Source organism: Geotrypetes seraphini, chromosome 7 (assembly GCF_902459505.1).
Source record: "Geotrypetes seraphini chromosome 7, aGeoSer1.1, whole genome shotgun sequence".
In the NCBI taxonomy this organism is placed as follows: Eukaryota; Metazoa; Chordata; class Amphibia; order Gymnophiona; family Dermophiidae; genus Geotrypetes; species Geotrypetes seraphini.
In genome coordinates, this window is record NC_047090.1 from 130,210,872 (window position 1) to 130,238,611 (window position 27,740).

The window sequence follows — 27,740 nt, forward strand, 5'->3', positions numbered from 1 at the left end:
TATATATGACCTCCCTGAAACTCCTCCAACTATCCCCCTTGGAAACACTTTATACTTACGCCGATGACATCCTTGTCCTCCTCGAGACCGACTCCAACCTCACCAACCTCTCCGAGAACATTTCTTCATGTATAGCGAACCTCCAATCCTGGGCTCTCACCGTACAAATGAAACTAAACAAGACCAAAACAAAACTTCTTTGGCTCAGCCCAGATTTAGATCAGCTACCCACCCTCATCTCACTATCCTCTGGCACCACATTGAAGCTTGAGCACTCAAGCAAAGTTCTGGGAATCATCATTGACTCTACACTATCCTTCAACGATCACCTCAACTCCTTAGTAAAAAAATGCTTCTTCAATCTCCACATGTTAAGGAAAGTGAGATCCTGCTTCCATCAACAACATTTTGCCGTCCTCGTCCAATCCATCATTCTTTCCAGATTAGATTACTGTAACTCCATCTACTTAAGCCTAACAAAGAAAAGCCTTCTTAGACTTCAGCGGATTCAGAACACCGCGGCTAAACTAATCTTCGCAAAAAGCAAATTCGACCACGTCTTCCCGCTTCTGTCTAAGCTTCACTGGCTCCCAGTAATCCTTAGGGTTCACTACAAATGCGCCTGTCTAGCCTTCAAGTCTCTACACGGTATCCTTCCTCCTCTTTTTCCACTATCTTGGATCTCCTCGAATCCTAACTCCACCAGATCTACACAAAAATTCAAACTATCCTTCCCCTCTTTAAAAGGCATATCCCACACAGGAAAACTAGGGATATCCCTCCTCTTCAGGATCACCGAGCTGTGGAACCGCTTTTCTGCCCCACTTCGGAGTACGACCTCCCTCCAACGCTTCCGAAAACATTTGAAAACCTGGCTTTTTTCTAAATTGTAACTACTCCCCCCTCTTCGATATGCTAAGTCCCTCTATCTTCCTCTTTACTAAGTTCTTCCCCTCTTCATTGGAGTTCCTTTCTATATCAATCCCTGTAAACCGTGTCGAGCTCTACTTTTGTGGAGATGATGCGGTATACAAACTTAAGGTTTAGTTTAGTTAGTTTAGTTTAGTTTATATGTTATGGTGGGGATGCTAAAGCTCTGCCAGCCAAATCCCTTCCTCGTGCTGCTGCAGTACAGAAAAAGTAGGTGGCATGTCTCCAGCAGCTAATGTCAGGACTCTCTGTGCATGCTCAGTTTTTCCATGAACTGAGATTATGCAAGGAGTTCTGGCATTGGCTGGAGGCACACCAATGTGCAGTTGTTCAAGAGTCTTTCTTAGGAGGGATCTCCCTTGAACAGTTACCGGAGCCACGAACCCCAGTGGATCGTACAAACTATTGACTGTCAATAAGGCACCTTTGTGTGTATATGGTTTTTCTTGTGTAGACACTTGAAAAGTGAGGTCTTTCATTAGGTCCCAATCTAGACCAAGGCTTCTCCGAAATGGTAGGGTGTCTACTCTGAGATCTAGATCTTTTAAATCCTTGACATGATGCTCTGCAGGAAATGCTGCTGTGACTTCTGTACTGTTAAATGCGATTTTGTGAAGTCTGGGATTGGCTTTTCAAAACCAGGCACTTTTTCCAGGTTTTGAAAAGCGTCCTCTAAATCACGTTAGGCAGGAGGAAATCCATGCATGTGCGGATGCCACACGATGATGTCACGTACACATGTGCAAACACATGATGTCATTGCATAGCATCCGCACAGGCATGGATTTCCCCCTGCCCGATGAGAGCAGGGGGTGGGGCAGGGCTAGGGCAGGATTGGGGGTGGGACTGGGTCCTAACGGGGTGGGGATGAGTGGAACTGGGCAGGCCTGGGGGTGGATCTAGATGGGTTTAGATTTTACTATAGTAAAATCTGTAAACCCTAATCATGTCAGGTTCAGAAAGTAGGAGACTCCTTGGGTTGGAGCACTGGAGTCAAATACAATCCTGATCTGATCTGGCTTTTGTGGATGATACACGCCAAAGATGGGTAAATACCATCATTCTTCATTATCTTTCAGTGGTGGAGCTGGTTCTGCATGATCATTATCCAGCATGTTCTACATCAACCTTATGAAGTACTGCTTTGTTTTTTATTTCTTTGGCAGGGTCTTCTGCAGTGAAGTGAGTCGAGAGCTTGCTCCCTGTTGTTGGGAAGTCTGTGCTTAAAATGAAACATTTCCCTGTATGTGTCTTTCTGGAGCAAGAACCGGTGGCAGTGCATTCGTGCTTGCATATGAATCACTGTAGTGGCGTTTCGTCTCTGTGGCAAGCTTCACCTTAGATTTGCTTATCTCAGGCGGAATGAACCCTGAACCCAGAGACTCTTCGCAGGCAGAACAACATGAATTCCTCTCAAGACATCAATAAAAATAATTCAAAAATAAGAAAGAAAAATATTTGCAAAATCAGACAACTTGTCATATTGTTCAAATTTTTCAGTTTTATAAGAGAATGCCTCTGGATGATTTGTGTCTATTTTTCAAACACCAAGGCTAGTTATTTTCTTCCAAAAACTATGGCTCCTACCTTGTTCCAGTAGCTGCATAGTAATGCTTTACCACTGTACATGAAGGATTTGCATGTAGCGTTTTCCTGTTCATTTATATGCACAGTTCATGCTCATTTTGAACTGATTACCGGGCCACCTGAACATCTTTTTCTTCCAAATGTGCTGAAAATTTTAACCTGATTCCTCTCTGTGCTGTGCAGCTTCTAAATATGCAGCTGCTCCAAAATATAATTTTACCACAGTCATTAGAAAATTGGATCTTTAGTAAACAGATTCCTTTAAATGTATGCTGACACAACCAAACACTAGACACAGCAGTAGATGTCAACATGTGTAGTCTGTGGATCACAGTATACTGGTATATGTCAATTTATCTTCAGTAAATAAATCTCAAATTCAGAAACCCTTTATTAACGAAAACAATCTGTCACTTCAGTGCTTATCACAAAAGGTATATAAGTTTACTGGGAGAAAAATCAAATACCAAAAATAAAAAAATCTCCACAAAAGCTAATTAAGGGCTCATCTTGCGAAGCCACGTTCAGCTTTTTTATTGCCAGCCGCGGCGGTATTAGCTCCATTGCTCGTAGAATTCCTATGAGCGTTGGGGCTAATACTGCCACGACCAGCAATAAAAGAAAGTCTAACGCAGCCTCATAAAAGGGAGTAAATAAACTTAAAGTTACAAAAAATATTATCATTATACTTGTGCTCAAAAATCCTGGGATGGCATTGACATAGCCTTGGTGGAACACTGGAATAGAGAATGGCACATCCACGTGGGAACTCATTTTCAAGGTGCTTCTCAAGGTGCTGTTCAAATGTTCACATAACCAAATGTAAATGTTGCTTTCAAAGAGTTCTTTAAATGCCGATATGGAACATTGTGTCAACAAAACTACAAAAAACTTATCTGTGACTCTTATGCAGGCTGTGTGTCACAAGCTTATCTCTGGCTCTTTGCAAGCTTCTTTTCCTGACCCATCCCATGTTGGCCAAATAGTGTTTCGCCAAAAGGCTGCTTCAGGTATTGGGAGGGATAATCTGTGAGAAAAAGACCAAATATTAACACTTGTTATCCTAAAATAGCCCAAAAATCAAGATATGCAGCACTCGCTTGTGTGTTCTGTCAATTCATCTTCCTTGATAAAATGGCACCTGTAGTGCTCAATGCCAATGCCACAAAGAAGCACTTTGAAAGCACTTTAAAATGCCAGCAATTTAAGAAATATTCAGTAATGCACTTTAGAATATAATTTTGACTGCAGTAATGAATGCAGCTTTTTAAATTCAGCAGCTGTAACAAAGGTGGGCAGGAAGTTTTTGCCAGTGATGCTAACCAACCCTCTTAAGTTAGAAGAGATTTCCCCCACAAGGGTCTGAGGCTTTTCCTCCTGGAACAATTGTTTCTGTGTTGCTTCTCTTGATTCTAACGCACACATCCAGATTATATTTTGAGTGATATAGTTTCTAGCTGGTACAGGGTTTTGGTTTTGATTACGAACCCCACTATTTAGCTTTCTCCATTTAAACCCATGTTTTCTGTCTTTCAACCAGTTCTTAATCCATAATAGGACATTACCTCCTATCCCATAACTTTCTAATTTCCTCAGAAGTCTTTCATGGAGTATTTTGTCAAATACCTTTTGAAAATCCAAATACACAATATCAACCATTTTACCTTTATCCACATGCTCATTCACCCCTTCAAAGAAAGCAGTAGATTGGTGAGGCAAGATTTTCCTTGGCTAAAAGAATGTTGGCTTTCTCTCATTAATCCATGCTTACATATATGTTCTGTTATTTTGTTCTTTATAATAATCTCTACCATTTTGCCCAGCACTGACATCAGACTCACTGGTTTATAATTTCCCAGATCACCTCAGGAACCCTTTTTAAAAATCAGCATCACTTTAGCCATCCTCAGACTTCTGGTATTATGCTGGTTTTTAAAGAAAATTTACCAACAATAGCTCTGCAAGTTCATTTTACAATTCTATCAGCACTCTGGGATGTATACCATCCAATCCAGGTGATTTGCTACTGTTTAGTTTGTCAAACTGACTTATTACATTACCCAGTGTACATCATCCAGTGTTGCAGAGATTTGTATGAGTTTCCCTAATTCATCAGAACTGAATACTATTTCTGGCACCAGCACCTCCCCCACATCTCCCTCAGTGAAGTTTCCTGTGTAAACTTATTCCAGGGATTATATCAAATGTGATCATGCTATAATCACTGTTATCAAGAGGCCCCGGCACCATTCCTTCTCTCACCAATTCATGTGCTCCACTAAGAACTAGATCTAGAATTGCTTTACCTCTTGTCAATTCCTGCTCCATAAAGCAGTCCTTTATTTCATCAAGGAATTATATCTTCCTAGAATGCTCTGATGATACATTTACCCAGTCAATATCGGGGTAGTCGAAATCACTCATTACTGTTTTACCCAATTTGTTATCCTCCCTAATTTTTGATATCATTTAAGCATCTGTCTGTTCATCCTGGTCAGGTGGATGGTAGTCCACTCCTCTCACTATCCTTTTCCGCCTTACACATGGAATTTGTAGCCATAGGGATTCCAAGGTGTGTTTCTGTCCATTCGATTTGAGGCCCTCCTTAACATATAACGCTATGCCTCCATCAATTCAAACCACCCTATCACCACGATATAACTTGTATCCTGGTATGACAGTATCCCATTGGTTATTATCCTTCTTCCAGGTTTCAGAGATGCCTATTATATTTACTGTATATTTTCATTTAGTACAATATTTTCTAACTCTCCCATCTTGCTTCTTAGGCTTCTGGCATTTGCATACAGACATTTCAAACATATCTATTTACAATTTGCTCAGCAGTTGGCATATTTGCAGTCTTTAAAATCAGCCTGCTCTGAATTTAAGGAAATGGTCTACTGTGGCCTGTATTGCAATCTCACTATCTGGATACTCTATCTTCTCTTTTATGATGATATTATTCCCATAACCTCATTGACCCAAGAGACAGAACAACTCATCTCATCTGTCTTCACCAAGGTTGAACATTGGACTATGCACTCCAAACTAAAACTAAATCCCGAAAAAACCAAGATTTTCTTGGCAAGTCCCAATAACAAGATCGTGAATACCTCCTTGAGACTAAACTGATCAGACTACCCAATTAATCCCACAACCAAAATCCTTGGCATCACCCTGGCGTTTGAAGATCACACTAATGCTCAAGTCAAAAAATGCTTTCTCATTCTATGGAAACTTCGTACCATTAAACAATACTTTGATTTCTTTTTCTTTTGACTGTTGGTTCAATCCCTGATCTTAAGTACCTTAGACTACTGCAACATTATATACTTGAGATCTCTCAAAAAAAACCATCAAACGAATGAGAGTCATCCAAAAAGCTGCAGTCCGTCTCATTTATGGCCTCAAGAAATCAGACCATGTAAGCCCATATTACAGAAAACTACACTGGCTGCCTGCAGAAGCAAGGGACATTTTTAAGTTTGCTTGCCTTTGCTTCAAAACCCTGATAGGTTCATCCCCAATCTATCTGTCTCACCAATTCGAATTCCCAGGCACAACTAATGCATGCAGTACCTACTTGTTCGCTTTTCCATCCCTAAAGGGCTGCACCTACAAGAGATACCTCGACAGAACACTATCATTCCAAGCAGGCAAATGGAACAAATGTTTAACCAACTTCATCTCAAATGCACTCTCGTACCAAACGTTTAGAAAGTCAAATTTCTCTGACCCCACCTCAACCTGATGTACTCTGAATACACTTCCAGATAAACCTGACTAAACTTAACAAGCCAATGTAAATTTGAAAGTTCGCTGTAATGTCGCTGTCTGTATAGTCTCTTCCCTTGGAAACCGCTTAGAACTATTTGTGATATGGTGGTATATAAAAATAGTTATTATTATTATTATTATTAATAAAGATACCTTGTCTCAAACCATGCTCTTTTGAGTGACTGTCAGCCTTCCCCCAGTTTCTAGTTTAAAAGCTACTCTATTTCCTTTTAAAATGTTGATGCCAGCAGCTTGGTTCTACCCTGGTTAAGTTGGAGCCCATCTTTGCGAAATAGGCTTTACCTTCCCCAGTATGTCAACGAGTTCCTAACAAGTCTTATAACCTCCTCCCTGAACCATCGTCTCATCCACACATTCAAACTTCAGACCGCTGCCTGTCTTTTGGGACCTGTGGAACAGGGAGCACTTTTGAAAATGCTACCCTGGCGGTTCTAGATTTTAACGTCGTATCTAAGAGCCTACTGCATTTTCCTTTGTCATTGGTACCCAGCACTGTCTAAAATCTTATCTAGATGATATGCGAGATCCACAACTTTGCACCAGGTAGGTAACCAAGCAATCCTCATGTCCACCAGCCACTCAGTTATCTACATGCTTAATGATAGAATCCCCCACTATAAAGGCTGTTCTAACCCTTCTCTCTTGGGCAGAAGCCCCTGGAGACACATCCTCAGTGCATGAGGACATTGTATCCCCTGGTGGGCAGGTCCTGGCTACAGGAGTGCCTCCTACTTTATGAGGATGATGCTCTCCTTTACGAAGACCTGCTGAGACAGCACAGAGACTGCCAGACTGGATGTGGGACTTTTCTTCAATGTCCCTGTAGGTCTCCTCTATGTACCTTTCTGACTCCCTTAGCTCCTCCAAGTCTGATACTCTAGCATCAAGAGATTGGACCCGTTCCCATAGTGCTAGGAGCTCTTTGCACCAAGCACACACATAAGACCTCTCACCAACTGGGAAATAATCAAACATGTGACACTCAGTGCAAAAGACTGGATAGCACCTAACTTGCTGCTGGACTGCTGCCTGCATCTTAATATTGCTGATGTCTTCCTTAAGTTGCTATGGGAGTTGGAATACGTACCCTACGTTCCCATAAAATTGCTAGTTGTATGTTTGGTTATGGTAATGTTTAATTTTTATTATTATTTTGCAATGTTGTAATTAGTAGTTTACCCTCCATGGATTTCTCAGACTATTTCTTAAGAGCTAATTACTAACTAATTATGTTTGTAGCCTAGTTCAAGGAGCTATAAATCAGAGAGCTCAGGCCAGGGGTGGGTGAGTTATTAGCTCAGGTATCCAACCACTAGGATACTTCTCTACTTTTACTTTTGCATCTTTATCCCTCCCTTTTGAATTTCACTGTGCCACTAATCAACATGCTCTATAAACTAATTATCTTGCTTTGGATTACCAGATGCCTGGGAAAAGAGGGGGCGGGGCTGAAGGCTGAACTGAAAGAGGCTGGGATGGAATGGAGTGGAGCCAAAGGCAGACCAGGATGGGGCTGGGGCATAACAGTGCGGGGCCGGAGAGGGGATGGGGCAGGGCCATTTGTCTGAATTTTTCAGCCCCAAAAATGGTAACTCTGATTGTGCTAACACTTTCTCTTTGATAACAGCAGACAACTCCCCACCCCACCCCCATCTCCACCTCCCATACATAAAAGACTCCAGTCTGTTAGAAGTCTCTCAAGTATACAACCTGATAATCTTATCTCCTGGGATACTCACCTGTGACAGGCACTTGACCTAGCTTCTGTTAAAAATCTCCATAATCAATCCAATTTGCAATCATGTTGGTACCATCCAGGATTCTGCCTCCTAAAGAGATAATTACATTGCGCAGAGAGATCTTGGAAGGAAATCAAGATCAATGGAAGACTTCTTAAAATGCAAGACACTGCAAAAACATTATCATAAGGAGATACCCTGAGCACAAAAGATTCATTACTCTAAACAAGAGGTAGGCATATAAGAACATAAGAACATAAGAATTGCCATCTCCGGATCAGACCCATGGTCCATCGAGTCCGGCGATCCGCACACGCGGAGGCCCAGTCAGGTATACACCTGATTGTTCTAATCACCCATATCCCTCTATGCCTCTCATAAGGAGATGTGCATCTAATTTGCCTTTGAATCCTAGCACAGTGGATTCCTTAATAACCTCCTGTGGAAGAGCATTCCATGCGTCCACCACTCGCTGCGTAAAGCAGAACTTCCTGACATTTGTCCTGGACTTGTCACCCCTTAGCTTCAAACCATGTCCTCTTGTCCGTGTCACATTGGACAATGTAAATAATTTGTTTTTCTGCTCTATTTTATCGATGTCTTTCAGTATTTTGAACGTCTCTATCATGTCCCCTCGCAGCCTCCTCTTCTCAAGGGAGAACAATCCTAGTTTCTTGAGTCGTTCCTCATATTCCAATTTCTCCATACCTCTTATTAGTTTCGTTGCTCGTCTCTGCACCCTCTCCAGCAGTTTTATATCCTTCTTTAGGTTGGGAGACCAATGTTGTACACAGTATTCCAAGTGTGGTCTGACCATTGCTCTATAAAGCGGCATTATGACTTTCTCCGATCTACTCGTGATTCCTTTCTTTATCATGCCCAACATTCTGTTTGCTTTCTTTGCCGCTGCCGCACATTGTGCCGATGGCTTCAGGGTCCTATCTATCAGTACACCCAGGTCCTTTTCTTGTTCGCTCTTACCCAGAGTTGCTCCTGACATTCTATACTCGTGTTCCTTATTCTTACTACCTAAATGCATTACTTTGCATTTCTCCACGTTGAACTTCATCTGCCATTGCTCTGCCCATTTCTCTAGCTGATACAAGTCGCTCTGGAGTTCCTCGCTATCTTCCTGCGATCTGATTTCCCGGCATAGCTTTGTGTCGTCTGCAAACTTAATGATCTCACTGGATATTCCGCCTTCCAGGTCATTGATATATATATTAAATAGAATCGGCCCAAGTACCGAGCCCTGGGGCACACCACTAGTCACTTTCTCCCAGTCTGAGAACTTCCCATTTATGCCCACTCTCTGCTTCCTGTTTTCCAGCCATTTGCCTATCCACCTTTGTATATCTCCCTCTATTCCATGGCTTTGTAGTTTCCTGAGAAGTCTTTCATGCGGAACTTTAATTCATTTGTTAAAGTTTTAACTATGATTAAATTTTTAACTCTAACCACAACTTCTAACTTTCTTCTGTTATCCAGCATTGCTTTCTCTCCCCACGGTCCTGCATCTCTTCTCCCTCCTCCCCGCATTTGCCTTATCTTGCCTGGCTCTTCATAGGGCCACTGGTAGAGACAGCAATTTCCACATGCTATCTGTATGAAGAAAGCCACAGCATGATGGCTGAAACCTGGACGCAGTGAGACCCATACAACTCCAACTCCTAATTTACCTTTGCTTGCTGTGACCACGTCAGGGTAAACGTGTACGGAGGCTGACGGCAGCCTGCTAGGTTCACTCAGCAGGCTGCCGTAATTAGCTTGTTGGTCCTTGAAAATGGCTGCGCTTTTAAAGATGAGACTAGGAGGGAAAAGCAGGAGCAGGAGAGCGGAGTGAGAGCCTAGCAGGGCCACAGTGAGAGCCATTTTGGGCCACATGTTGGCCCTATGTTGTGCAGGGCTGGGTTAAGGGGAATACACAGTTAGTAATGAATTTGGCTACAAGGCTGATCACTGACACCCCTAGAATGGCGCACATCTCGCCTATTTTGAAACAACTACATTGTTTACCAATGAAAGAGAGGGTACAGTATAAAGTCATCTCCTTGGTGCACCAGGTTTTATACAGATCGGCCCTAGCATGTTTTAGTACATTGTGGGAGATCTATAGACCCGGAAGGACCTTGAAGTCAGAAGGAGGTATGAGATTAACAGCAATTAAGGAAATGGGGGTGTGCTACGCAATTACAAGAACAAAAATGTTCTGTATCGCTGGTGTGTGTATTGGGGAATAATTTAACAGCACATCTGAGACTATGGGCTCCTTTTACTAAGGTGCGCTAGCGTTTTTAGCACGCGCTACGCGCCAAGAACTAACGCCAGCTCAATGCTGGCGTTAGCATCTAGCGTGCGCGGCAATGCAGCGTGCGCTAACACCGCTAGCGCAGCTTAGTAAAAGGAGCCCTATGTATTGATTGTGCGAACTTCAAGAAGCTATCAAAGACACAACTGTTTGTAGATGCCTATATGTAATGTAGCTGAGAAATTTCCCATGCTGCTTTAGGCATATAGCCACCATATATGGATGTGAAGATAGTGGTTGTTGATTTTATGTCTGTGTTTTATGGAACTTTTTTTTAATGAATGTCTGATATTGGAAACCACTTAGATATTAGACGGTATATAAATTTTTAAATAAATAAATATAGCTGTATGTTTTCCCCCTTGCTGATCCTAATAGCACATCAGTGTCAGGATCTAGCTGGTGGCTAGCAGCCAATGAGAGTACACTTCTCCCTCTGTATCTGCTGTTTCCGTGTCTGCGGATTTGCTTATTTGTGATTTTTCGGCTGCTGACTCCACCCCCCCCCACCCCAAATTACGTTATCATTAAAGTTCTTTTTCCTTTTACTGTACCGATAAAAAAGTTTATCACTTACCATTCACTCTGAAAATCGCTGCTTACATGCTTCCCAGTGTGCAATGAGAAAAACGCTGCTTCCCAGAATCCATAGAGAGAAAGGCTTCTTCCCAGCATGCATGAAGAAAATCACTGGGAATTGCTGCTTGCCTGCTGTTTGCCCTAAATTCTCTTTGAATCGCTGGTAATCGTTGCTTGCTTGCTCCAAGCCCTGAAATTGCTGCTTATTTCAAAAATTGCGAATAATATTAGAAAAGTTATTCGCGGTTTCAATAATAAAAACGACAATATTTTCTAAAAACCGCGAATAACATATAAAAAGTTATTCAAGGTTTTTCCATATTCACGTCTATGGTCCGCCCACATCCCCCGCGAATACGGACGGAGAAGTGTAAATTTTTTTGCTACTTGCAGACCTAGGGTCTCTAGGCTGCACTTTTGACCTTTTGTTTTTCCTGTGTGTCCTGTACCTGCTCTGTTGAAGGAGGTACCTGACATTCTGGCACCAGAGTGGTTTATGGTAATTTCTAGAAGGGGAACTTTAGAAGCAGGGGAGGGTTTGAACCTTTTGCAAGGTATGTGACTAGTGGCAGTAGTGCACTTCCACAGAAAAACATTTAAGCTCTGACTTTGCCACCCAAACTTTGTCTTTGGAGCCTGTCCTGCCTCTGTGAAGGTAGAGCCCCATTTCTGCCATGCTTGCAGCTGGCTCCTGAGAAGGAATAGGATCAGTTTATACCAGTATGGTTAGACTAGGGTTATCATACATTCGAGAAATCCCAGACATGCACTTTTTTTTAGAGGACTGTCCGGGTGCCCAGAAGGATTTCCAAAACCTGGCAGTTTGTCTGGGTTTTGGAAATCCTGAGCTTGGAGGTCACGTCTGGAAGTATTTGCACATGCACGACTGTCACCGTTATGATGTCATAAGCACGCGCTCATACATGTGGCATCATTGCATCGACGTCCACACATGCACGAAGGCTTCCAAGTGTGGCCTTCGAGCTCGGGGAGGTTTGTGTGGGGGCGGGGCTGAGGGAGGAACAATGCATAGCCAGAGGCAGAGCAAAGTGGGACTGGGGGTGGAACAGAGCAGGTATCCTTTTTTTTCAAAGAGGAAATCTGGCAACCCTAGGTTAGACACTCATGGCACTTTCAGAACCAAAGCAGCTGCTGGCTTGCTTAGGGAGAAGGTGTGGGGACCCTCTTCACTCCGTTTAGTCCCTTAAAAGAAGAATTTCAAGTGGTTAGCTTTACCATTCAGGCAGCCTACATACTACATCCATGGGACATTAAATCTAAAGTAGAGGGGAAGAAAGGGCTGAGAGAAATGGGAAACATCTGTACTGTACCAATCTATAGAAACATAGAAACAAGATGGCAGATAAAGGCCAAATGGCCCATCCAGTTTGCCCATCAGCAACATCTACTATCTCCTTCTCTCCTTAAGAGATCTCACGTGCCTGTCTCATGCTTTCTTGAAATCAGACACAATCTTTGTCTCCACCATTGCTACTGGGCAACCATTCCACGTACCTATTACCCTTTCTGTAAAAAAGTATTTCCTTAGATTACTCCTGAGTCTATCATCTCTTAATTTCATCCTATGCCCTCTCATTCCAGAACTTCCTTTCAAATGAAAGAGACTCAACTCATGCGCATATATGCCATGTAGGTATTTAAATGTCTCTATCATATCTCCCCGATCCTGCCTCTCCTCTAAAGTATACATTTTGAGAACTTTAAGTCTGTCCCCATAACTTATAACTGACCATTTTAGTAGTCTTCCTCTAGATTGACTCCATCCTTTTTATATCTTTTTGGGAAGGTGTGGTCTCCAGAATTGTGCACAATATTCTAAATGAGGTCTCACCAGAATCTTAAACAGGGGCATCAATGCCTCCTTTTTCCTACTGACCATACCTCTCCCTATGCACCCTAGCATCCTTCTAGCTTTCACCGTCACCTTTTCAATCTGTTTGGTCACCTTAAGATTAATCCCATACTATACCATACTATGCTATACTAACTTACTATGTTCCTCTTTCATGCACAAAAGTTCTCCACTCACTAAACTGTACCGTTCTCTTGGGTTTTTGCAGCCCAAATGCATGATCTTGCATTTCTTAGCATTACATCTTAGCTGCTAAATTTCAGAACACTCTTCAAGCTTCACTAGATCCTTCCTCATGTTTTTCCACACCATCAGGCGTGTCTACTGTATTGCAGAATTTGACATCATCCACAAAGAGGTGGTCAAAACAGCAGCCAAAATAAAGAAGCCAAGGATAATTTATTGTGCAGACACATGCCTTGTTTCACCCATGCTAAGGGCTGCATCAGGGTTTAGTAGAACTATAAAACAATAACAGAATAAACATATTAAAATCATCATAATAAAAAGCATATGAGAGTTGGAACAGCATTATAGCATTTAGCAGTCCGGGCTGTAGTAGAAACCTCTACAGTGGCTTAGTAAAAGGAGGAGATGTTAGCAAAGAAGATAAAGTTGCAGTTAAAATTCTGTGAAAAATAAGGCAATTGGCAAGAAGGGGGAAATTCTATAAAAGGTGACTAAAGTTAGGTGATTAATAAATAGGCATCTAAAGCTAGGTCCTAATTTAATTAGTAAATTGGCTTCAATAATGAGCTTTAACAAACTCCTAATTGAAAAAAATAAAATTTAATTTGGAGAGAGGCACTTAGGCGTGATTCTGCAAAAGATAAGCACCGTTACCAAAGTAGGTATGTTTAGGGGGTAGAGACGTAGGCCCTCTTTTACTAAAGTGCACTAACCAATTAGCATTAGCGTGCGCTAATTCGATTAGCTCACGCTAAGCGATTAGTGCACCTTAGTAAAAGAGGGGTTTATGTGCCACTACATAGTAACATAGTAGATGACGGCAGATAAAGACCCGGATGGTCCATCCAGTCTGCCCAACCTGATTCAATTAAAATTTTTTTTTTTTTTTTTCTTTTTTAAAATTTTTTCTTCTTAGCTATTTCTGGGCAAGAATCCAAAGCTTTACCCGGTACTGTGCTTGGGTTCCAACTGCCGAAATCTCTGTTAAGACTTACTCCAGCCCATCTACACCCTCCCAGCCATTGAAGCCCTCCCCTGCCCATCCTCCACCAAACGGCCATACACAGACACAGACCATGCAAGTCTGCCCAGTAACTGGCCTAGTTCAATATTTAACATTATTTTCTGATTCTAAATCTTCTGTGTTCATCCCACGCTTCTTTGAACTCAGTCACAGAAGCGTGGGATGAACTAGAAGTAATTCTCTAAAGGACTTGGATGCCTATAATGTGGATGTTTAAAACTCTGGCCTACATTACAGGCACCTAAGTTAGGTGCTGCCCGGCATGATTTTGTAATGGGTGCCTATGTATGATTTGCATGCAAATGGCACTGAAATTTAAGCGCCTATCTTTTTTAGGCACCAAGTACAGAATTTGGCCAAAGTGCTTGCTAAAGGAGTTTCCTAATAAACCCTCTTCTTTACAAAGCCAAGCTAGCGTTTTTAGCTTCGGCCACCGCGGTAACAGCTCCAACGCTCATAGAATTCTTATGAGCGTCTGAGCTGTTACCGCTGCAGCTGGCACTAAAAACACTAGCGCGCCTTTGTAAAGGAGGGGGAAAGGTTGGACTAATTTATTTTTAAAAGACATACTAAATGTTTAAACAATTACAAAGTATTTTGAAAGTATTTATGAGGTCTTGTCTTCTTCTGAACACTGTGTAGAGTGAGGCAGTCTTCAAACTAGGGACCTAGCGCCTACCACCATTGCTTAGTTCTTCTTTTCTTTTTCCTGTAATTACTGACTTTATCAGACATTGGTATTGTGACCAGCATTTCATTTGTCTTTTCATTAAACAATTTTCAATAATATGTTTCATATAAAATACAAATAAATGTTGAAAACCAGGACATTGCAGTAATATATTCCAGTGCAGGTGATCAATTTCACTTAGAAAGTATAATTTCTGATTAGTTGATATCTGATTGGAACATAGAAGACTAATATAGACTTTCATCAGAGACAATTTAGCCCAGCACCTGGATACATGCTATTTGATTAAAGGGTTTTCAGCATGGCTTTACAAAGCCCATATCATGCCAACAAGCTTGATTGCAGTTTTTTAGAAGATTGCCCAGATGGATAGAGGAGAGCTAATGATATCTCTCAAGTTCATAGAGATTTAGGGTAACAAAGACTAAGCAAGAAAAATCATTCCTATGATTCCTATTTCCTATGTTATCAAAAAATAGAAATAGACATTATTCCAAATGCTAGTTTTTCTCAGCTCAGTCCTGCAGGTACAGTAAACCAACCTGATTTTCAAGATACTGACAATGAATATTCTTGAGATGTTGCTTGCATTGAGTCTTCAGTATAAGCAAACGTATCTCATGTGTATTCATTAAAGATATAAACACTAGACCAATAAAGTGCATTTCCAGGACAGAGTTAGAAAACACTTTCTTGGAATTCCTCAAACCCTAATACCACCAGATCCTCCCACAAATTAAAACTATCCTTCCCCTCGCTAAAAGGCATTTCCCACACAGGAAAGCTAGGGACCTCCCTCCACTTCAAAATCACTGAGCTCTGGAACAACCTTACCTCCCCTCTTCGGAACTTGAGCTCTCTCCAAGTTTTCTGCAAACATCTGAAAACCTGGCTTTTCTCAAAAAATGTAAGTCTCCCTCCAATTTAGGAATCAAGGAAACTCTTATATCTTGGCATCCCAAGTCCTCTAAATTTTCTTCACACTTCTACCTCTAACCCTCTGTTGTAGTTCCTTCCTATTTCTCCTACTGTAAACCGCGTCGAGCTCTACGAACGTGGAGATGATGCGGTATACAAACCTAAGGATTAGATTAGATTAGATTAGATTACAGACAAGTGGAGGGTAATTTTTTAACAGATTTCCTAGGAGAGAGAAGCTGAGTTGGTGTCTTTTTGAAGTCTATTTTATATCAACACATAGGAGAGTCTATGGCCTTTAGTTTAGAAGTTCTGTTTGTGTTTTGGATGTCTGAAAAATGACTTTTAGACATGAATATTGCAAGGATATCCAAATCTTGATTCTATAAAGCCAGAATATGGCCACCTGAAACTTCAGTACATTCTTATGGCAAGGGGGCATGTTCTGGGTGTGTTTTGCGTGGGTCTAAGGAGGGGCCAACATATTGATGTCCAATTCTGATTTCAGAAGTAGAAGGAATGTCTGTGCCCAAAAAGATGGACATTGGTATTTATATCTGGTACTTGACATGTTCATATTCTAGAAAAATGGTCTAATTGAGCAGTTGTCTACTGGAGGGATTAAACCATCAGCTTCTTCATCTGCCAGTGGTTGCTGTCCCCCTCCCTCCAATGAAAGTGAAACTAACAAGGGATTCAGGCTCTATGACAGCTAAGGAACTCTGGAATCAAAGGAATCAAGAATTTTAGGGCTCCTTTTACAAAGCCGCGCTAGGGCCCTAATGTGCGGAATAGCGCATGCTAAATTGCTGCGTGCGCTAGCCGCTACTGCCTCCTTTTGAGCAGGTGGTAGATTTTTGGCTAGCGCGTACTAATCCGGTGCGTGCATTAAAAATGCTAGCGCACCTTGGTAAAAGGAGCCCTTAGTCTTTCTTTGGATTTTAAATTTTTCTCAACTATGGAATGAACTTCCTTTAACCTTGCGATGACCTAGTCCTTTCCAAGTCTTTCGCAAATCTTTAAAAACTTTCCTATTTGCAAAATACTTTAAAAATTAATTCCCTTGCAACTTCTGGTATATTTAACCGTGTCGAGCTTCCTTTGGTTTCCTAAGTTTTAGTTTAGTTTAGCTAAAATCTTTTTTTTTTTTTTTAATTAACTTCTTAACAGATTTCATTGCAGAGTTGAGGAGTCGCCTAATGTTTGGTGTAGTGGATTGAGAACCAAAGGAACTAAGTTTGTCCTATTTCAGCTCTTTGTGATTTTTCTTTTTAATAGTGAGCCCACCAGGGACAGAAATGCCTACAGTACCTGAATGTGTAAGAAACCCACAAGCTTGAAAGCTATTGAAGCACTGCACATTACGTTACAGTGTGTGTGTGTGTGTGGGGGGGGTTTCCTAGCCCTAGATGACTAACAATTTAAACGGAAAAAAGTCACAAAAGCTATAGAGAGATTCAAACATGGGTACCCTACTTCTTCTTCTAGTGTTCTAACCATTAGGGTACCCTCCACCCCCCCACCCCCCGCTCTACATGGACACATATGTAGTACTTGTGTAACATGGATGTTCCTATGTTGCCACAAAGCTATCTACCCTTTGTATGACCCTTTGTTTTGCTCATTCAACATTTGAATATTTTACTTTGTAAAGTGGTTGTTGATGCTGAAAATCACTGGCACATTGATATCCATTTCCCACATACTGTATTTTAAAACTATCTATATACAGTACTCCTCCAAAATTCATGGGAGTTCCGTTCAAGGAACCTATGCAAATTTTGAAAACTGCGAATATGGTTAAAAGGCAGGAGAGGGCAGCTGGGGCTGGTGGGTGCAAAATCACTCGAAGCAGGAGAGGGCTGCTGGTGCGCCGGCGGGTGCAAAATCACTCACGGTATGCTCCGACCACCTCTTCTTGTTACTAAAGTTAGGCTACACCAATCAGGAGCTGCTTTGACACGCAGCTCCTGATTGGTACAGCTTGGATTTAGTACAGGAAGAGGCAGCCAGAGAATACCACAAATTAGTGAGTCTGCAGTTTGCAAACCGCAAATTCACAGGGAACACTGTAAATGCAAATTCTGTTCTAAAATATGTACATAAGAAATGGACATCCATATGTTATGTACAAACTTGGATGTCCATATTCTGAGGTGAATGTCCTTTCCAAAATGCTTCTTCCCGTGTCATTACAAAATACCACCACAAATTCTGCAGAAATTGTGGGTAGAACGAACTCGCAGAAGCAGTTTAGGTGAGGAATCCTTGATGCTTTTCAATCTTTATGCCCCAAATTTGAATCAGTTAGATTTTTTTTAAAAAATTCAGCAGATTATTCTTTTTCAGGCTTTTCCAAACGTAATTCTAGCAGGAGATTTCAATGCTGTAGTGGATCCTTATATAGACAAAAAACCAGGTAGATATATGAAGTCTTTGGGAGTAGATGATTTAATGAGCACTTTGGATTAAAGGATATTTGGAGGATTCTTAATCCTACCGCTAGGGAGTTTATTTTCTGTTCCCAAGTGCATAAATCTTTTTCTTGTATAGATTTTTTTCTTAGTCAAATCATATAATTCATCAGATTCTGGAAGCTAATTTAGATCATGCAGGTATTTGGATGAGTTTTCAATTTGATAAAGAATATTCTCAGACTCCTGTGTGGAGATTCGATAATTCATTGCTTGCTGATACTAAGTTTGTGGAAGAAATGGAAATAAAAATATCAGAAATTTTCCAGCTTAATGAATCTGAGGAGTTATCTTTAGAAATCATATGGGATGCTTTTAAAGCAACTATACAAGGTCAAATTATAGCCTATTCATCTCATATGCGGAAGTCATTTTCTAAATTGGAAGCGGAGATTTTGGATCTTGAAAAGAAGTTGATCTCTCAATGGAGTCAAGTAGCTTTGAATGCTCTGGTGGTAGCCAAATTCAAGTATAATGCCATTAATAGTCAATTAGCAAGGAAGGATATCTTCCTTTAGCATGCAGCATATTATGGAAACTCAAATAAGGCAGGAAGAGTGCTTACAAATTATCTTTAAGGCTAAAAAACGTAAGGAAAAGATTACGGCTATTAGAGGTAATGGGGGAAATGGTTATACTAATCAGTCAGAAATTTTATCCCAATTTCTTAAGTATTATAAAAGACTGTATACCTCTGATATAGATTCTGGGAACAGAGACAAAACAGAAGAATTTTTACAATCAGTTCTTGGACTGAAGCTTCCAAATCATATTAAGGCATCTCTTGATGCACCCATATCTCTACCTGCACTTCAAACAGCATTGAAGTCTCTCAAAGTGGGATCAGCTCCAGGTAGTGATAGATTTACAGTGGATTTTCTTAAAACCTTTCAAAATACTTTACTACCTCATCTTTTTCAATTGTATAGAGAACAAATGGGGAAAAGCATATTATGGGAACCATATCAGAGGCACTCACTATAGTGCTCCCTAAACCAAATAAAGATCCTTTATTTGGAACTAATTACAGTCCGATCTCATTAATAAATGTTGATGGTAAATTGCTAGCGAAACTGTTAGTATTGAGACTAGCAAAGGCTCTCCCTTATATTTTTGGAATGCATCAAACAGGTTTTGTTCCTGGGAAACATTCTAGTAGTAACACCAGGTTGGCGTTTCATATGCTGGATCTGGCAAAATCTTTAGATGTTCTAGACTTCTCTGTATTGTTTGATGCAGAGAAGACCTTTGATCAAGTTGAATGGTCCTTCATGTATAGGACAATGGATTGGTTTGGGATAGGGCTTGGATTTGTTCATATGAATCAAATCTTTACAGTCATCCTGCTGCTAGACTTTATATTAATAATATAATCACAGAAAGGGAATTTCATCAGGGTTGTCTTCTGTCTCTTCTGCTTTTTGATATAGTTTTGGAACCTTTATTGTTGGCAATTCAATAAGCAGGGGAGATACAGGGTATTCCTTATGGTGGACGAACATATAAGTCTCAACATACGCAGATGATATTTTACTGCAACTAATTAACCCAGAATCCACAATTCCAGCTTTGTTGGATTTGATTAACAATTTTGGTAAATTTTCTGGATATAAAATTAACTGGAGTAAATCTGAGGTCCTTCCTTTGAACGTTCATTATATAAAGGGTTTATTCAACTAATTCCCATTCCTGTGAAGGGAAGATGAAATAAAATATTTGGGTATAATAATTCAAAAAAAATGGAAGAAACTATCTTGGTTAATGAGAGATCATTATTAGTAAAGGTTAAAGAAATGTGTTAAAGATGGAACCCATTGCATCTATCTTGGTGGGGGAGAGTACAAACTGTCAAAATGATGATTGCGCCTGTAATTTGTTATCAAATGAGCATGATCCCAATTTATTTTAAGGTATCCTTTTACAAAAAAAATAAATATAATTCTTACAGGGTTCATTTGGTCGGGAAAGACCCCAAGAATATCCTTGGCATCCTTGCAAAATCCTCAGAGCATGGAGGGTATTAATTTTCCAAATTTTTATAGATACCATCAGGCATATATCTTGCATCAAGGTATGTATTGGATCCTCCCATAACTTCTGGAAAGTCTGCCTGATTGGTTTGTTCTTGAGAAATATCTGATGGCTCCACTTGAATACTTACTGAGAATTCGACTTCCAAGAATACATATAAACAGTAAGATTTTTCAGGCAACTTGGAAAACTTTGAAATTCGTAGATGCTTTATTACCTATCCTTACTAGGAAAACAAAATCTCAATCTTTATGGTTAAACTCAAAAATAATGGTGGGGACCTCCAAAATTCTATGGTTGCAGATGGGAATTCATTCGTCATATAATCTTTCAAAGACTCAATCTTTTAAATTGTTGCAATTGAGGCAAGCTATACAAAAGGGGTTTCCAGAATGGCGTACTCTGGCAAGCCAAGGCAGCTTTCCCTTCCTGTGTTTTCAAGTAGATTTTCAGGAGCATCAAGCTTCTAAATGGTATAAAATAATATCTGAATATATACACAAAATACCTAAAACAAGTCTCTATGATATTTGGAACACTGAAATCCAGCATAAGACCTCCATAACCTTATGGCCTAGAATATGGATTCATCGACTGACTTGCACAAGGTCTGCTGCTATGAGGCAGACTTGTATTTTTTTATTATATAGAATTTTCTGGACCCTGGTGAGGTTGCAAAAATTAGACAATACACAGTCCAATAAATGTTAGCATTGTAATTTGGAGCCGGGTACTTTAGATCATATGCTGTTTCATTGCCTGTTGATTCAGATTTTCTGGAAAAACATATGGAGTAAAATTACTTTAATTCTTGGAGTTAATATACCTTTATCATATGGGACTGTTTTATTTGGTACATCATTCCTGCCTGAAAGTCTGCTTGATGACTATAAAGATAGGCTTTTTCTTATAATGTCAGGGGTGGGGTTACAACTGATTATGATAAATTGGAAAAGTTGAGACTGTTTAAATTTCCTTTTCTGGTGGGAGACACGTTGCCTATATTATAGATATGAAAGAATGTTGGCAGAACAAAAAGGTGGTTCCCTCCACTAGACTCGTTCATTAAAAGCCATTAACTTACGATACTCAATGAGATAAAATGTATCAATTCCTATTGAGTTTATTGTCTTTATGCACATCTAGAGGTGAGAGGGTTAGGATTTAGGGGTGGGTAACTTTTGGTATGATTTCAGTATAAGTTGTAAGTACTGTTTATCTGTAATATTTATTGCACTTGTATAAGTTTTGTTGTACAATTAATGAGCAATATTTAATTTGGAAAGGGGGAGGGGAGGGGATTGTTTTACTGGTATTTATGCATAGTACATAAGTGATTTCAAGTATGTTATTGATTAATAATATGTTGTAAGATGTTTTTATAAAATCAATAAAAAAATTAAAATAAATAAATAACTATTAAATCATAACTACATGGGTACTATTCCAAATCAGCCCCTTCACTTATAACTGAATCACATAAGAGAACAAGCTTTCTTATTGTCCATTTCAGCTCTGGGTGCACAGTAGCATTCAGAGACATAAAAAGTCCCTCCACATGTCCAAAAAGTTGGTTTATTGGCACTTGGATGACCTGTCTTTTAGGTCATCCAAGTGCTGACTTGGGCGGCTTTTTAGACGTGTTGTTTTGCTTATGAGTCCCTTAGTGTAGAAGACATTTCTTCATGACAGATGAGTGAACTATCCTGCTGTCCATGGAGAACCCAACCAAAGGTAAGTGCCATGAGTTTATTTGAGAGCAAACAGGATAGAAAGTCCTCACGGATGAAAGAGAAAAAAAAATACTACAAAAATGGCATTTCAACAAGCAGAAACCAACTTATTTTGTGCCAACTAGTCTTTTAAATCTTTGAAGGATGGAGTTGAATACTAATCCCCAAAGAGATTCTGGATGATCATGTTGGGGAGTATTTTTCCAATTAATAGTAAGAAGTGAATGTGTAGGCTGAAGTTCATATTGCAGTCCTGAAAATTTCGTAAGTGGGCAACTGACCTTGTAGCAGACTGATTTTGTTGTGCACATAATATTATATTTTCCCCAAAAAATGTGATGTTTTATTTACGCTGTGTTAAACTCTTATATTTTATAATTGACCTGAACTATTGATATAATTGCATTATTTTACTCATTGCTAGTTTTCAAATATATAATATTGTATTTTGTTTGACATAAATCTCTTTAAGGCAGAATATAAAGTAATTAAAATGAATACAACAAATAAGTGGGTTATAAATGAATAAATGTAAAGTGGGAGCAAAAATCTATACCGTAACTTTATGCCATTTGAAACCTACCTGTATTTATATCTAGTCTTTGAGATGCTGCCTCAACAGTTAGAGCTCTGCAAAATATATGATAGAGCAGGCTTTAAATGAGAGGTATAGCTACTGTATTTCTACAGAATCATTATAGTGGACTGACTGAAAACCAAATCGATAGTTTTCAAGGACAGGATTTGGCAGCCACTATTCTAGTCTGTAGTTTGAGGCATATGGTTAGCATGATAACAACATACAAGAGCGCTAAGAAATAAAACAACTATTAATTTAATGTAATAGTTCTGAAATCCAGATACTTTTGAAACTGCTGAATCATATAATTCTGTACAAAAGACCCCTAATATAAACATATGGTCCACAAATGCCCATTTATACAATCTTTTAGGAGGAAGATTTGGATAACTATATCTGAACTTCTTGATATAATAGAACCCTTATCAAATAGTTATTGTAGGTGAGATGGGATTGAAAATGGAGTTATACATTTTATAAGTTGCAGTTCTTAAAAACTCTAATGATTGCTATTAAAATAATACTTTCCCTCTCTTTTACGAAACTGCAATAGCAGTTTCTAGCGCCGAGAGCCACGATGAATGGCTCGCACTGCTCCCAACGCTCATAGGAGCTCAATATGTGTCAGGAGCAGCGCAGGCCATTCAGTGCAGCTCCCTGCACTAGAAACTGCTATCGCAGTTTTGTAAAAGAGGGGGTTTGTAATTGGAAAGATTTTTCAAAATTTGATTATAATAATTGGTGGAATATATTATGCTTATATGCTAACGTGTATGAAAAACGTTTAGCTGTAAGATCCAGCAATGTAAGCAAGTTTGAAAAAAATTTGGAGAGGTGGTGGTCTAGTCTTGCTGCTTGGGTTACAAATAGTCTGTCGTATATTTTTTTGCTTTGTATACCTTTGACTGGGGGGGGTTAAATCTATTGTAGGATGAATGTCAGTGATAAGATTGTTCATGATTTATAGTTAAGACTGTAATATAGAGTAGAGATGATTGCAATATAGGATAAGTATGATCTGTATAATTTGTATTGTATTGTATTGTTTATCTTTTTTGTTATATGACAAAATTCAATAAAATATATTAAATAACCATTCTTGTATCAGCAAGATACATTTGTCAATGCCATTACTTTTGGACAAGGTTGATATAGAGGGATTTTTTTTTTTTTTTAAACAACTCTCTAGGTCCCAAAAAAATGTCCAGCTCATGATGTCCAAAAATAAGGTCTAGATTTCCTGCTCAGTTATGGCTGTGAGATGGATGCTTTTGAACTGAAAACAGCCAAAATGAATAGCCATTTTCCAAAATGAAGCATTCAACTTTTGAACAAGAAAAAAAAAAAGAAACCAGGGACATTAACATCTATCTGGCATAATTTTCAAAATGATTGTCACAGAGAAGAACAAGCAGAGCAAAATAGCCTAGTGATTAAGTGAGAGGACTGCAAACTAAGGGACACAAGCTCAAACTCCAGTATAACTTTATTGTTTGTAAAAGTGATCACTCCAGGTCTCACTGTACCTGAATATACAACACTTCAATAGCTCTCAGGTTGCAGGTGTTTTAAATATTTAGGTACAGTAGGTGTTTTTCTGTTTCTGGAAGTATAAAAAAAAATGGAAGTGGACCTTGAACCTGGTTCTTCTGGTTCACAGTCCACTGCATTAACCAGTAGGTACTCCTCTGATCCACATGCTACTTTATTCAGAATGTCTATACAGTAATACTTGTATCTGACATAAAGCCTGGTTTTAATTTTTTAGTTCTACTTTCATGGGAAAAGAGAGGGGGACAGCAACCACTGAGGGATTAAGGAGGGATCATACCTTTCAGTGGTCAGCTGCTCAACTAGAGCAATTTTTTTTTTGCAACAGGGACATGACTGAAACAGGTCTAGATAAAAATGCCCTTCTTTTAGACCTGGACATTTCTTCCCATTCGAAAATCCCTGTCCTACTTTTGGGTCTTTCTAGTCCTGCCCAAAACATGCCCATTTGCTATTTGTACAAACTACAGTGCGAAACATCCAAATTCTGACTTTCCAAAATCAGGATTTGTACATTTTTAGCATTTTAAGACATCATTCTGGTTTAAAAATAATCAGTATAGCATAGTTCATCCTTATTGCCAGATGCATTTTAATTCCATTCACGACCCTTTCATCTTAACAAAGAAAACAGCATATTTGAAAGAGCTTTTCCACATAGTGATCATTATATAGAGTACCTTGGGATGATTGTATCTAGAGTGTTTCAAATTATAAAATTACTGTATTGATGAGAAAGCAATTTATGTTGCCGCATTTTAGACCTCTGTGCTCTCTCTCTATAATATTTTAACTCATCCATAAGATGTTAAGGTTATTTGCAAAACATTTAAATGAAAACATGTTTCTTCTTTATAAGAAGAACTTGCTTTAATCTTTTCCACTTTGTTCTCTTCGTCAATTTAATTGAGAAAAATAGTCACCTGATATAAAACTTCAGTTTATAAACAAGGTCTCAAGAAGGGCCTCTGGTGTGTCGCGAGTGCATTAGGGAAGTGATGTGGTAACCATGTTAGTCTACTTTTAAAGGTAACAGAAATAAAATAATAAAATAAAGCAGAGGGACTCTTCTATGAAGTTCTGTAGTGAATTTCAAGTTTAAGTTTAATATAAATTTGATTGATCGCTTATTCAAAATTCTAAGCGATGTACAAATCAGTAAAATTACAAAATTTAGGGGACAACAAAGCAGACGACAGAAACTAAATCTTGTAAGACATATTAAAAACTAATATTACAAACATATTAAAACAAAAGGAAAGAGGGAAGAGAAATACAAGTTGTTTGATAGTACATAAGACATTTATGGGGAAAAACACTGGGACGGGAGAGAACAATTGCTCTCCCCCACCACTTACATGGAATTCAGGAAGCGCCTAAAGACATATCTGTTCCTGTTGTATCTAGACAACTGACCCGTACTTCTCCCTTTCCTCAATATCGGTTTTCTAGACCTTTTACCCTCTCTCGCTCTCTTCTCCTATGTTCAATCATTTTGTACCTTCTCTTAATCTTTTGTAAACCGCATAGAACTTCACGGTATTGCGGTATATAAACTGTTATTATTGTTATTATTATTATCTACTGTATGGTGAGCCCTCCCAAACCTACTATACCTACTGTACATTAAGATGATATCTGCAGGCATAAGGACTATTGTGGTGGTGTACAGGTAAATTCAGTACGTTTTGGGTGGGTTTTGGAGGGTTCACCATACAATAGAAGCAAGTTAAAGTGACACCTGTACCTGGGATGTTTAATATGACTTTCTCTGCAGTAATTCTGCTGTGCTGAGGAAAGCTCAGCTGTCTGTGAACAGTTTGCTAAGAATGCTAATTGCTTGAATGTCTGAAAAACTGGTTTTTGTGTATTTTCTTTTTTTTTTTTAATTTATTTGTTTATAGTTTTACAAATTGTTAAACAACAATATAATAGAAATAAACATTTAAAAAAAGAAACATAACATAAATTGTAAATTCACAAAATTAACTAAGTTCATAGTCCACAAACTGGGGAGAGAAAATCCTACACCTCCAAGGGAAGTTGGTTTTCAAGAAATGTTCATTCATATTAGGAGATCAAACAGTTGGATTAAATTAAATTATCATCCTGGTTAATTGAAAAGACATGGAGGGAATTGGAGCTTAACCAGCTGCCTTACCCTCAAGGAAAAATTTCAACTGATCAGGTTCATAAAATATATATCTAATATTCTGGTGGGTAATACAGCATTTACAGGGAAAACGTAACTGAAAAGTTGCTCCCGTACTCAAAATTGACTGACGATAAGTTAAAAATTTCTTTCGTCTATCTTGAGTCCATTTTGATACATCAGGAAAAATTAAGACTTTTGAACCATGAAATTCTGAATTATCAGTCTTATAGAATAGACGAAGAACTGCTTCCTTATCTTGATGAAAAACAAAGGTTACCAATAAGGTTGCTCTTCCCATAATTTCTTCTTGTTGAGATGTTTCCAGGATAGCTGTGAGATCTAAATCTCCTGCTACAGTTCCTTTTCCGTTATCCTCTTTAGGAATATTTAAATAATATGATTTATGTAACGGTGGTAAATTGTTTTCAGGAAATTTAAGTACTAGTCTCAAGAAAGAATGAAACAGTTCTCTTGCCGATTGGAATTTGGAAATAGGAAAATTTAAAAGTCTAAGGTTCAGACTCCTATTAGCATTTTCCAAATTTTCCAATTTTCTAACAAGTAAATTTTTATCCTTCAATTGTAAGTTAATTGAAGCTTTCGCTTCAGTCACAGATTTTTCCAAATTGTCCATTCTATCGGATTGTTTTAGAAGTTTCTCTTCAAAAGTCTTAAGCTGTAGGTTGGTACTCTGGGCTGAAGTGACAAATTGAGAGCATACCTTGTATAGTGATTCCAAGCCACTCCAAATAGCCTCCATGTCTATAACTTCTGGTCTTATCAAAGGAGGAAGCAAAGTTGTACCGGGAATCACTCCACTGGATTCCACCTTCTCCTTCTCTGTAACATTACAGGTTTCCATTCCTCCATTCTCCATTGTCGGCTGCAGACAAGCCGGCAAGCTGTGTATCTCATCTGGGGTCAGAGGGGAAATTTGCAGCACCACCAGAGGCATCAACTCCGGAGCTTCCTGTGCTGCAAACAATGTTCCCGACACCGTCCTGGGACGAGGAGGAACTCCAGGTCCCATCGGGCTGAGCGACGTCTCGCCCTCCAAGATCGAGGTCTGCCCCCCTCGGTCTGCGGATGCGCCCGCTCCAACTGGGATGGCAAAGGAAGTAATCGCCGTCTGCGTCGACGGCGAAGAGGCAGAGAAAGCTGGAAGAACGCCCCTCTGTCTTCCCATGCGCTTTGGCATTGCGAGGGTAAGAAAAAAGACAAGCAAGTAAGTATTTGCCGATTGTGCAGGAGCCTCTCACCGACGCGACTTACTCCGTCGCCATCTTGGATCTCTCTCCGGCTTTTGTGTATTTTCATGTGGATGTCTTTACATTTGAGAATGGCCAAAAAGATAGATGTATTAAGGACCAAACCATCTACATAGGTCATTCTAAAAAAATTTTTTTAAAAAGTCTTGCTGTTTTGAAAATGGACACTTTCTCTACTGGATTTCTGGACGTCTTTCCCAAAATGTCAAAACAGACTTAGATGTCCTATGAAAATTGCCCCTCCACATATATATTATAAGTGGACCTATAATGAATTAAGGGTATGAGAAGAGTGTAAGAGTTTTGCAC